The sequence below is a fragment of the Lathyrus oleraceus genome, chromosome 3, assembly GCF_024323335.1.
Source record: "Lathyrus oleraceus cultivar Zhongwan6 chromosome 3, CAAS_Psat_ZW6_1.0, whole genome shotgun sequence".
NCBI lineage: Eukaryota > Viridiplantae > Streptophyta > Magnoliopsida > Fabales > Fabaceae > Lathyrus > Lathyrus oleraceus.
This window is the reverse complement of record NC_066581.1, coordinates 494,440,244-494,454,326: the sequence shown is the minus strand read 5'-3', so window position 1 is coordinate 494,454,326 and position 14,083 is coordinate 494,440,244.

Below are 14,083 nucleotides of genomic sequence, written 5' to 3'. Positions count from 1 at the left end.
TTTTCTCTCAAGTTGATTGATTATGCTCAGATGCAATTGAAAATTCGTCATATTTATCGGTTGGTTGACAATGGTCAATCTACCACCCGGTGCATTTGCACCTCCATAGTCACCTAAGAGTCTTTCCGGAGGTGGAGGCGGTGGAACTGGAGGAATTTCAGCCATAATTTATTTTTCTGAATCTGAGTGATCAGAGGGAACTTCTTCTTTGGAATGCAATTTAGCGTTTTTGCGTCTCCGGTGAAGGTTCTCTCGATTTCTGCGTCAAAAAGAAATTCTACTAAGGGCTCTCCTCGCATACACAGATTAGTGAATAAAAATATATAAATGACAGAAAAATAATTTTATTGCAAAGCAACAAAATTTTAATTCAACTTAAAATTAAACTCTATATTTTGGCAGTCCCGGCAACAACGCCAAAAACTTGATCGGAAAAATAGTAAGTGTACTATTTTGCCTGTTATAGTAATAAATGGGAAATTTCCCGAATGTCGATCTCAAGGAATGCAAATTAATCAATTCATCGTTCAATTAAAAAAGATTATAATTGGGGTTTTTAAATTCAAAATTATAAAAATAAAGGCAAAGGAAAATAATAATAAAAATTAAGGATTTGCAAGGTATGAGGAACAATGCTAGGGAAGGTGTATGATTTATCCCTGTAACAACTCTGAGTCACTATTGCATCAACAAATATCAATTACTACCAGTTCTCAAAGGTATTTTCTACCAAGTCCTTGGTGAGAAAACATTTAATCATTCTACCATAATTTCTATGTCCATGGGCAATTAGGATGAAATTAAGCTTTATTATATCAAGAATGCTCTGATTCACACAGGGTATCCCTAGTCCTAGGTGATATCTACTGCAGAGTAATCTTATGAAAACTTTATCAACGGCGGTCCAGCCTTATTGATAACCATACAACAATATTGATTGGTCCGAAAGAGAAAGCATTAAACACATCAAAAGATTATCGTAAAAACAATATTATAAATGCAATCGTAAACTCATAGTCATTACAACTCTAAATCAGGGACATCCCCCTATCATTGGGGGGTTTAACTACTCATATTGTTCAAAACAAATTCAAGATAAAAATTACACATTACAAGTAATTGGATGACATGGATCTTCAATTGCTTCCGCTCATGAAAACCTTCTCTCTCCGAATTCCTTGATCTCTGTAATCCTTGATCGTCTGAAAATTATGTGTTCGCCTCATTCCAATATGATATTTTCTCTTGTAGAAACTCTCCTAATATAGTGAAAATACCTTGACAGAAGGTAGAAATCTCCAAAACGTCCCTGCAACTTAAGCCAGGTGAAAAAGCCTGAAAACTGGAAAAATAGCGTTTTAGGCTGACACGGGCCGTGTCAGGCCACTGTCTTGAGCATTACTTATTCTTTCTTGGCCTTCCTCCTGACATGGCCCGTGTCAGGTGACACGGGTGGCCGTGTCAGGCCTCCTGAACTGTGAAATCTTCTTTTTTTGACCGCTGGAACTTTCCACTTTCTCGTATTGAGTCCATTGGATCTTCTCCATGGACCTGGAGGGCATAAACACGACAACCAAAGCGTAAAATAAAAAAAAACACAATAAAACTGACAATTAATAAAATTGCTTAAATAACTTACGGGAATGAAAATTAACTTTAAAGGTACCATAATACATACACAGTGTCTCAAATCCTTGGTTTCTTGTCGGATAAGCAACGAAAACATAGTGAAAATGGTGACCGATCAAGCTAAGTGTGGAACATGAGACAGACTATGTCTTATGGACTCATAAGGAGGGGATAAGGTTGTTAGTAGCAAGTCATCTAGGTAAGTAGCTTCTGTATGGTGAAGTGTTCAATGGATATTGGTTTGGAGGAGAATCCAAGTCAATAAGTATGTGGTAATGTCGACCTCCACCTTAAATGCGTATCATCTGGTTTGCAAGGGTAAGAATGGGTATTTGAAAGCTAGGTTGTTGTTCATATTCCTGAGTAATGTTTGGATTTGGTTGATCACGAAGTATGATAATCACACCTTGTTGGAACTAAATGTATCATAAATCTCATTGGTGTACCGTTAGGGATGTGCAAGTTGAGGATAAAGTTACAAGTTACCATAGGTCAGATAGATTATTTTGAAATTGTAATTTTAGAAAGTGTAATTGCATAGTCGATCATCTGTAGAGATATCATAGAAGTCAGATATTTTGGAAATCAACCTAGTGAACCATACTCGGTGTGAGTAAGTCTTAAGTGTATCACTATTATGGATAATGAGAACCATAAGGAGTGAAATTTGAAGAGACTTACTAAGTGGGGATCTAGAAGAGATTAGTTTGGTATCTTGTTTGTGTTGGTAAGGTGTAAAGTGGTTGGTCATAGTATGTCATTGGTTAATTCATTCAGATTCATGGCTTAGGATGTAGACTCCATCAGAGTGGTAATGGATTTGTACAATGATACTCTACCATGTTGATAAGATTCGTGCATTATACTTTCGGGATGGAACGTGAATCAGGTATTACGAAAGTTAAACATGTCACTCAGGCTATATTAGTAAGAGCATGAGCTAAGATTATGGAAGATGGATCAGGACGGTAGAGATGAAGGGTTTTGGATAGGAAGTGCAATGTTATCTCCAGATGTGTGTGAAATGTTGTTTGTAACTCTGTGAGTAGTATGGGCACTCATGATTATGTTCTAGATTGCTTAAGTTTCCTTAGGAAAGGTGCCTCGTTGATGACTTAAAGTTCCTTGATGGTGTTATTTTGTTTTTGGTCGAGATCATGTGTCGGAAAAAACCTTGAATGAATTACAATCCTATAAGGGGATTGATATAGGATGTAGTAACCAGAACCAGATATTGTCAAACTAAGTTGGATAAGTGTGTTTTATATGTAGATTGTTAAATAACCAGTGGTGCCTAGGAATCCCAGGTGTTCCACTATTGGAATCAGAGTAGCACAATGGAAGGTGATGGATGGAAGGGCTCAAGAAAATTTATAGAGGATCAGGGAGATAATAAATTGTAGGAATGGAAGTGAGACAATCTCGTGCTAAGTGTGTTTTTCTATTGGAGTAGTACGAGAGAATTGAAAGAGTAGGAGTAGACGCTTGCAACATATAGTATCAGACTAAGTGAAATTGATAAGGATATCACTATATGGATTATAAAGTTGTCACAATTACTGAATAATTTATAAGAGGAGAGTCATTAGTATGGCGTGGAATCAAAGAATTAGTAAATTATCTCGTGAATATTTGAAGAGTGTTGATTATCCAAATCAAGACAAGGTGTCGTAATTTTGTTTCGTGTAACTTAGTGCAAGGAAGGGAAGTCGTGGTTTCTGGGAGGAAAGTGACCAACTGATTTAGAGTGGTATCTCAGATGAATCAAGTGGGAGCAAGTTTAAACGTTAATCCAATATTGGAATGAGATATGGTTAAGATCATGAAGTATTGAGAGTTCACACAAGAAAGAAGTTTGCCAAGGATGATAAGTTGGAATAATGAATATGTCATAGGTTTGAAATTGAAGAGAAGTCAAGTGTTGGTCTAAGACATTGATACAAGAAGTGTTTATTTGTTGAGTGAAGGAAATTCGGAGGAGAATGTCAATTTAAGGGGGGGGGAATGTAATATCCCATATCCCTTTAAATGCTCAATTAGTTGCCAGTTGAAACCAATTGAGTTCCTATGTACTGTATCTCTTGTCAGTTGGAAGAATTAGAGCGCCTATGTGCTCTAAATGTTATCAGTTAGGACCAATAGAGTATCCAGTGAACTCTGAAGAGATTAATTATTAATAAAAGAGACAAACCAATATTAATAACTGCAAGAGAGGATATTTTAGTAACATTAATAATTGGTCAATTGGTACTAGAAGATAAAATATCAGTTGAGGATATTTTGTATCATTATATAATATTATATGTTATATGATATTATGTATATACATATTGTGTGGTGGAAAGAATAGGATGAAAAAGGGTAGATAAGATTGAGAAAGAGAGAGTTATCAGGAAGTGGAAAAAAGACAAAAGGAAAGAAAGAAAGAAAAAATAAGAAAGAAAGAAACAAGAAAGAAAGAGAAGAAGAAAACATGAAGGAAGAAGAGAGAAAAGAAGAGGAAGGAAGAAGAGAGAAAATAAGAGGAAGGAAGAAGAAACTCATCATACCACCATCATATCATCTCCGTCATCATCATCACCAACTTCATCTCCATATCATCAATATCATCATCATCTTCTTGAATCAAGTGAGTTCTAGTTAGTTTCCTCTCTAGAGTAAGATTCTTATGAAATATAATACTAGGGTTTGTGAAAAATACTTACAGGAACCTCACGCAATCGATTGGTTCCTATCTCAATCGATTGATCCAACCTTGTTTTTCCTAAAACCACTTGTTCCTTGTTTCTAATACATCTTAGGACTCCATTAACTTATACCATGATATATATGTATTAGATTGACAATAATCAGTCGATCTATGCGTAATCGAGTGGGTTTTGACCTAGAATTCCGATTAGGTTAAAACGATTGTAGTTTTAGTTTCTTAAATCTATTTTGGACGCGGTCGGAAGCGTTAGAAAACTAACGGAGAGAACTATAGTATAGAGAGAAGTCTCTATGAGTTATTCCACTATAAATTTACCTTGAGTCCGATTAACCCCACCATATGATGATTGGACGGATACTCACTTTGTGGTATGAGAGTGGAATAAGTTAGAATGAGGTGAGTCGTGTGATGGCTTTGCCTAGGGTTATTGGGACATGTTATATTATCATGTGTACTTCTTGTATACTTGATTATGCGATGAATTGGTTCCATGTATCCATCATAAGATGAGAATCGTGCCTCCTATTTTTATGGGGTTGAACACATTGGAAAATGAATCCAATACCTCATCAAGTGATAAGTGTCGCAACCTGAAAAAGGAGATGCAAAAAAACAACCGGCGAGAAAAGAAATGACAGAAGAGTCGCCACCGTGCGTTATTTATCTCGAAGGAGGGAAAGAAAACGCTCGAAGTAAACCTGGAAAAAGGAAAGGAAAAGACAAGGTCTCGCAACAAATCTTGGGTTCGGGAGTCGATTATGCGAAGGGAAGGTATTAGCACCCCTACGCATCCGTAGTACTCTACGGGATCCACTCTTGTTGTTCTTGTCTAAAGGGTGTGGGTTTATCTAATGTACTATATAGTAAAAGAGGGGTCAAAAGAAAATGACTCGCACGGATGTCGCATCCACTGCATATGTATCTCATTTGAATATGAGAATCAGAGTCTTCGTAGCTCGGCTACCTATGGGTTAAAAAGGAGTGTGCTCGCTAAGACATCGCGTCTTATGCCTACGTATCTCATCTGGAATGAGAATCAGAGCAAGCCGTAGTTCGGCTAATCTACAGGTTAAGGGTTGTGTTTTTTTAGATGAACGACGTTACTATGCAATCTACCGGACGCTCGACCTTTGGAGACTTACTCGCCTGTAGTAGAAGGAGTTAACGTGTTCTTAGGAGAAGAAAAATCAATGAGTTTGTTTGTGTTTTAGGAATGCTCATGCAAAAAAGGAAGTCCTAGACGAAGGAACAGTGCTACCTTAATTGACATGCAAACAAGAGACTATACGAAGCCTAGCAATCCTATGGGGAGACGATCACACCATACAAAACAAACATGCATAAAGTAAAATGCCAACAAGGGGGCTTAAACATACATGGGTAGGGCTTTAGTCAAGAGGGGTCATATCAACCTCGACAAACAAGCCATGGAATAGGTAATCAAATGGGCTCTTAACCACTGACATTGAACGTCAGGGTGAGCAGATCAACAGGGTAATGAGGATAAGACCTCATAGATCTTAACCCTGCGCAGGGTGAGCTCATGACAAAAAGTGGGGATTCAGAAAGGTGGAACCCTCTCCACTGACTGACCGGACAAAAGATCTTGGGCTTTTGTTCTGAAGCATCGACACGTAGTGTGATCTTAAAGAACGACGCACTGAATAACGGGGGATTGACTACTAATCCCTTTTATCTGTCAATTGCCTCTTTACGGAGGTCTTTGGGCACAAAAGTAAACAAACAAAAGAAAACATTGCCTCCTATTGAGGTCTTCCAGCTAAGAAAGCGGTAAAACACGGGAAAGATAAATGGATCAAGAGATCTACCAGACGGATAAAAATCTGAAGTAACAATAACTAAAGAAATAAGAAACCCAGAGATCTCTCAAGCTGGCACTATCAAAGAAAGCAAGTCAATACAGGTAATCGGAATAAACCTCCAAATGGTATCCCACAAATAAAGTGGAATGCCAAGCAAGCTATCCTTTCAGGAGTCATGTGAGCCCTCACAAAAACTCAACAAACAGGTTAGAGAAACAATATGGGGTGCAATCAAGAGTTGCCCCAAATCAAAATGTAACCACATGGATCATGCCATTAAAATTCACAAAAAGAGCTCACAAAAAGCAACCAAGTGTAGGAGGCCTAAACCTCTTGCCAAACACATGCATCAAAAGGGTATCAAAATTCAAAGTCAGGGGCAAGGATCCACACATCAAGACATGACATACCTACTGATTGGAGAGATCGATTGAAATTGGATTGCACCGTTGGCTTTGCAGAACAATCTTAGGGTTTATATGAGAGGGAATTGATTCTTTGCAGATGAGTTCCCTTCAGTCTCTGGAGGTTGCTCTGAATTAGTTAGAATCTCTCTCTTTCTTTTTTCTCTAGGGTTTTGTTCCAAGGAAACTTCAGAGTGTTTTCAGCTTTCACCAATTCTCCTCCCCATTTTTTCACTGAAATTTCAGAATTTATAACTTGATTTTCGTGGCTTTGTGGGCTCAAATGAAAGAGGTCCAAATCCAAGATTTTTCTGTTATATTTTATTTATTTATTTATTTATTTATTTTATTTATTTATTTATTTTCATTTTTTTTTTCAAAACGCGTGGGCTTCGCCTAACGAGCATGACAGTTCAAGAAATTCCTCTGAGCGTAGGTGATTCTGGTGGCTTTTCTTGGGACTCGCTAAGCGACCCATTCTGCTCGCCTAGCGAGCATGACAGCTCATGAACAAACTTTTGCTCCTTCAAGATTAACGTTTTGACTGATGAATAGACCCCATTTGAACATGTTGGAAGTATCTCAAGTCATTCCCTTGTGTTGACTGATCACCCAGATAGGACCCACAAACTGTCTTGGCTGATATTCAAGCTTCTTGGATCTAATTCCGATTGACATGATTGTGGCACCTCAAATTTGCACCCCCCATTTGTGCATTCATTTCTTTTTTAGGTCATGGACATTGCATTAACATTTTTTAGGACATTAACATTGCATTGTCATTGCATATCACATTGCATCTTATCAGTTAAGACTGGCATCAAGAGAATTCATATGTGCAAGGAGCCAAGCATTTCCATGAGATAGAAGCCTTATGGATGTTCTAATGAGCTTATGTGAACCCAAGGTTCATTTTGAAGCAACTTGACCAAGTGTTAGAGGCTCAAAGTCCACAGTGCAGTTTCAAGTCATCTGAGGCCCATAAAAGTCAACTACAAGTCAACTGAGGGCTAAGAGGTGGAGAAATGGTTTGAGACACTTCATTCATGTCCAAAAGAGGTTTATTCTTCATGTCAAACATTTATCTTGAAGGATTTGAATCCAGATCAAAAGTTTCCAAAAATGGAAAATGACCTGTAATTTCAAGTTTCCAAAAATGGCAAGTTTTTGGACCAACTTCAACTCAACTTTACAACATCAAAGAAGCTTCAAATGAAATTTTGTCCAACATGAAAGTTGAATATCTTTCTCCCCCATTTCCAAAAAGTCCAAGATCATGAATTTATGATGAATGGTTAAGGAGTTATGATCAAATTATTGCCAAGTGTGCTTGAAACTTCAAAATGCTATATCTTTTGAACCAAGACTCCAAATGGAGTGCCTCTTTTTGCATTATTCTCCTCATGGCTCATATTTTCCAAATGCATCATTACATGACATGAAATTCATTCAAATTTCCATTTGCTCATGCATGCCATTTTTGAAGGGAAATTGCCAAAATCAAAATTGGTTGATCACATGAATATATTTCCAATTCCAATGTGTGCATGGGCTGATTTTGAATGAATTTGGGCCCTTATTATGCACTGTTCACGTGGGTTTCCCATGCATGAGGTGAAATTGTCAAATGGTGCATACACCTTATATCTTCCTAATCTCCATTAACCTTGGCTTAGTGATAATTTCAGATTGATTAGGAGGGCATATAAGAGCCTAATTGTAACTGTATTGGACATTACACAAGTTGTCAGATCTAGAAATCCATTTCCACTCTCAATTTTATCTTGATTGATTTTCCAAAAATTTGCACATAAACCTGGATTTTTCTTGCATAATCATGAACATGGAGTGTTGTTAAGCAAGATTCAACGTGTGTTTGGTGGAATTCCTCTCAAATTCATGCATACCACAAGCTTGAGTGCATTAATGGAAACTCCAAATTGAGCTGCATTCAAGTCATTTCACGAGCCATTGTTTGCATCAAACTTCCTTGGAGCTCAAAGCAAGTAGAACTGGACATTGCCAAGCCTTGGATACACTGTTTTAGCCAACTGCTCTTCAAACAAGGTGAGTTTCGAATCTCAGTATTCTCCATTTTATGGCCATGGTCTTGTAGATCCTTCCATGCTGATTAACCTGAACTAAATTTCATGAAATTTGGTGAGGTATTGAGAGAGTTATGCTGATTTAAAGTTTGATGGTGAAATATGTTTGTGTTCGATTTGCATAATTCTTGATGATTTAGACCAAATTGATGTTGGATTCATGTTCCTTGTGGAAGCAGCTTTCGGACCATATAATTTTCATGAGATTCTGGAAAAATTTTGAAGGTGGTCACTGTTCATCCACCGTCTCAACGAAGGAGACGGTGGTTTCCACCGCTGGGAATAGTCCCCTCCGCCGTCTGGTTTTTATTTTAGGGTTTGTGTCCACCTGGTTCCACGTGCATGCCAACCTAGCTATTCCATTGGATGAGATTTGTTTGAATCAGCCACATGTACTTTGACTGCTGCGTATGCTGATGACGCAGATTAATGAAACGGTTCGTTTCATTTAGCTGACTGTGCTGGCCACGTTGTCGCTTGCTTGGTCATTTGGTTGGCTATCTTGCCTTTGAACTGGCTGAGTTGCTTTGACTCTACTGACTGGGACGAAGCGCTGCGTTTAGATTTCCAAGCGCATACCCCATTCGATCCCTGGTTCCAGCAATTCCCATTTTTATTTCATTTGCCATTTCTTTTTCACATGGATTGCATTTTAGTTCAATTATTTCATAAACTTCAAAAAATCACCAAAAATTGAATATTAACCCAATTAATTCCTGGTTTTTTCCTACATGATCCTTGGAATGTCCTTTATTTTTTGGTGTGGATTTCATGATTTTATCTCTTCTAGAATTTGATTTGTGTTGGATGGATTGATCATGTGTGCATATGTGACCTTGCTCCATTCTTTCCAATGTGAAATGCTCAAAAATAATCCAATGGCCATGAAATTTTATGTGTTGACTCTTAACATGTTGATTGACATTTGAGGTTTGGTTTGATATTTTTCTCATGTTCCATCCCTGTTTTATGTACATGTTAATATGGTGTGACAATGCATGTCACACAATTGGATGTCCTATTTAATCATTTTCATTGATAGACCATTTGATCTCTTCTGTTTACAATTTTTGGTATGATGATTGTATTGGACATCTTGTATGGTCATGAAAATTTCCAAAATTGTTTGAGTCATTTCTGATTTAATGTGCATTTTCTCACTTGTATGTCCAATTGATGATCATGTTGTGTGTCTCTGCCATATTTTGTTCACCACATGACTTTGCTTGATGATTTTGGTTTGGTCCTTTTTAGGACATGTTCATGATAGAGTAAATGTGATTCATGTTGAGTTTTAGTTTCTGTTTTGACTTTTTACCTCACCTTTGACCCTAGCCTTTGAGCTAGTGGTTTGTTCTCATCCTTTGGACTTTGTGTTTCAGGTTTCAAGCAATTAGCCACATTGGTTGATATGATCTCATCACTTGAGATACAAGTTATTTTGATTGACTAACCTTGCTGTTTTGTAGGTCTTGTGGATGATGAATCAATTTAGTTTGCTTGCATCTTATGCCTTGCATTGACATTGTCTGATGATTGGTTGTCCCACTGTTGGACTTTCTGATTGTTTTGTCTGAATACTATACTGATTGTTTGGTTGTTTACACAGGTACTTTAGTAGCTTTAACTCATTGCTTGAGTTGCTTGGCTTTACTTGTGGTTGACATACCACCCAGGTAATGACCTCTGTCTTCATGTAGTCTGGAAGACCTGCTATCTTTGGCAGGCACCTGTCTGAAGCCCTCCTTAAGAGGCAATGTTTGTGCTTGTTTATCTTTGTGCCTTGCATTTCAAGTCCTCCTAAGTGAAGAGGAAATTGGCAGATAGAAGGGATGTGTAATCCATCCCCTGCTATTCAGTTGAGTCATTCATCTTGCTTGCACTATGTGCTGATGCATTTTGAATAGACACCCAAGATCATTGTCCAGAGTCAGTCATGTGGAGTAGGGTCCCTCATTCTGGATCCCCACACTTTCATTGAGTCAAGCTCACCCAGGCTCGGGTTAAAAGCTATGAGGTCTTATCCTCATCTCCCATTTCATCTCCTCACCCTGACAGTCAATGCAGTGGTTAAGAGCCTCAGATACCCTTCCAGTTGGCTTGTTTGTCGAGGTTTATATGACCCCTTGACTAAAGCCCAGCCTTGATGTTTGAGCCCCTTGTTGGTGTGTTTACTTCATGCTGTATGTGTTTGTGTGGTGTTATTGTATCCCCTAGGTTTGCTAGACTCCGCGTTGTCTCGTTTGCATGTCAGTTAAGGTAGCATGGTTCCTTCGTCTAGGACTTCCTTTCTTGCGTGAGCTTTCCTAAAACACAAACAAACATTATCCCCTCTTAAGGACACGTTAGCTCCTTCTACTACAGGTGAGTAAGTCTCCAAAGGTCGAGCATCCGGTAGATTGCGTAATGACGTTGTCCACTTAAAAAAAACAAACAACATAAATAGTTTAGCCGAACTACGGCAACTCTGATTCTCATATCCAGATGAGATACGTAGGCACAAGATGCGATGTCTTGTCGAGTTTGACTGACAACTAACTTTAATTCTTTTCTCTCGCCCCCGTTGCGATCGAGACCTTCCATTTCTCTTGCCCTAGTTGCAATCGAGACCCTTCTGTTGCGTGTTTGTTTGTTCGGAGTCTGACATAAGCCCAGCGATTGGCAGTTGGTTTCCTGTGTGTGTTTGTTGGTTCGGAGTCTGACGTAAGTCCAGCGATTAGCCTTCGTTTTCCTATTTCTTTTGTGGAGTCGGATGTAAGACAAGCGATTGGCATTCCGTTTCCGGTTGTGTATTTGCTTTGACGTCTCAGCGTCTCCTTTCTGTGTTTGTTTCGGCGTGCGTTAGCCGAGCTACGAGTGCTCTGATTCTTCCTCTGGTTAGAGAAGATACGTATGCATAGGATGCGACATCCTAGAGAGCACGTTTCCCGTTCTCCGAACTACGTCGACTCTGATGTTTGTGTCTGACAAACTACGTAGGACCGGGATGCGACATCCTGCCGAGTCACCTTTCTTCCGTCTTTCGCCTGTGTTTCATTCCAGTTCTGTGCAGTTTTTGAGCAGTCTTTTAGCAACCTATCTTCTATTCTTTCTGAGCGTGGATCCCATCGAGTACGATGGAGGCGTAGGGGTGCTAATATCTTCCCTTCGCATAACCGACTCCCGTATCTAGCAATCTCTGGTTGTAAGACCATTTCCTTTCCAGGTTTACTTCGATCGTTTCCTTTCCCTCCTTTGGGATAAATAACGCACGGTGGCGGCTCTGTGTCTTTTTCCCGCCGGTGGTTTTTCGCGTAATGCGACAGCTGGCGACTCTGCTGGGGAAAAAAGAGAAGTTGACCTATTGCTGGTCCATCTTCCCTAAGCGAGTCAATCCTAGCGCTCTTTAGGATAGTGTTGGTTGCTTTTACTGCTTCATTTATTGCATTTTGTTTATTATGATGTGATTGTATATATGTGCATTATGTGTTTGCATGCATCATATTATCATTGTGCTGGCTGTGTATCTGTTTCTCTGTGGGGTGGGAGTTACGAGAGGTAAAAGGCCCAATACCCAGGCTATGAGTGAACTCTAGGACACCTAGGAGTAGAGTGATTCATGGGAAGCGGGTGGTATGGCGCCACTTAGCGGAACATGATATCACGAGCAGTTCAGATTCTGAGGGGGTATTATCGTTGCATACATCAGGTGTGCATATGATGATATTCTTGAAAGGGTCGTTTATCCTGCGTTTCTCTTGACCTTACCCTGGCCTAGATGACACCCGTGAGTGGGGCGGGAATGAATCATTTGCAGGTACTGATGGTGACTATGGTTCATATGGATTTGTGGATATTCATCTCTGAGACGCCGGAATTCTGTCCGTGGTACTTATCAGCGGGTTCCGTTTATTTCGGATCCCCGGGTTGAAGTTGAGGGCACGTGTTCAGAGGATCTTGGTGTCATCCATTCAGTGGATTTCCTGTGATGATAGTGATATATCCCTGGTTCCGTTTATTTCGGAACCTCCCAAGTTGGATTTATGGTTACTCGGGCCTTTAGATGATTGTGATCAGTTCAGATACAGAATCCAGTACAGTTGACCTTCAGATGACTTGAAGGATGCACAGTGGCTTGCATTCATACATCTGCATCATTCCCATTTTGCATTCATTCACATTTAACCCATGTCTATCCGTACTCAGGGTCCATTTTTTATTGAGATTCTGGTTGAGAGATATCCTGATGTTCGAATGTTATTGTTGAAATATTATCCGTCTCGATGAAGCCAGAATCGAAGGATAGAATCTTCCTCATACGGATAGACATTGCATGCATGTGTGAGTCATATTAACCTATTTTCTGTTTTGTAGGTGTCAGTATCTAACCAGGTGCACCTAGCTCTTCCTCTCGAATACCCTACCAGACGCGACAAATCCAAATTGATGGATCTACCCAACGCCGACATTCTCGAATTGAAAGAGATGATGAGGGGGTTGTTCGATGTCGTGCAAGGGCTCGCCTTGGGGCAGAAAGCAATTGCTGAGAGGTTGGAGAGAATTGAAAGCCGGTTGGGAATGGAGAAAGTTAAGGGAAAGGCTCCGTCGTCCGAAGTAAAGAAGCCCTCTGGCAATAGTCAGCACAAGAAGGAGGTTGGATCCAGTGGTGTGCATACCAGAAAGGAACATGGTAAGGATAGTTACCACCCTTATGCTGCTGCGATGACTATCCCTGCTGGTAATTCATCTGTACAACAGCAACCACCGCCACCTCAACAGAAAGCACAGAAAGCTGGGTGCCAAGTGAAGAAGGGGACGACGGATCGTCAGTTTGATAAGCCACCCGTGACTTATACCCTTCTGTTTAAGAGGTTGAGGGATCTTGGGTTAGTTCAGCCGAGGATATTGGTTCCTGTAGAACTGCATCGGAGACCTGCAAACTACGATGAGAACGCCAGGTGCGAGTTCCATTCTGGGGCACCCGGATATAACATTGAGGGTTGTAGAGCTTTTAAGCATGTCGTCCAAGATATGGTGGATTCTAAGGCCATCAGTTTGGCACCGACCCTGAATGTTAATGCTAACCCCGTACCGATGCATGGTCCTGTGGGGGTGAGCGTGATGTCAAAGGACAAGAGAAAAATGGAGGAAACGAATGGGGATCAGTTAAAAACCCCCATGTCTGCAGTCCAGAGGCATCTGATGAAGAGTGGAGCTTTCCCTGATGGTGACAATTGTTGTGCGGCTGTCGCCACAAATGGGTGTGTAGTGATGGGGGAAACGATCCAGAGAATGATGGAAGTAGAAATGGACGGTGAAAAATTTGAAACACCAAGCCAGGCAGTTGAAACCGTCAAGGTGGAGGACGCCATTCTTGCTGAGAAAGAGAAGAAGCTGTCCATTTCTTCTTACAAACAGGTCATGGAAGTGGTG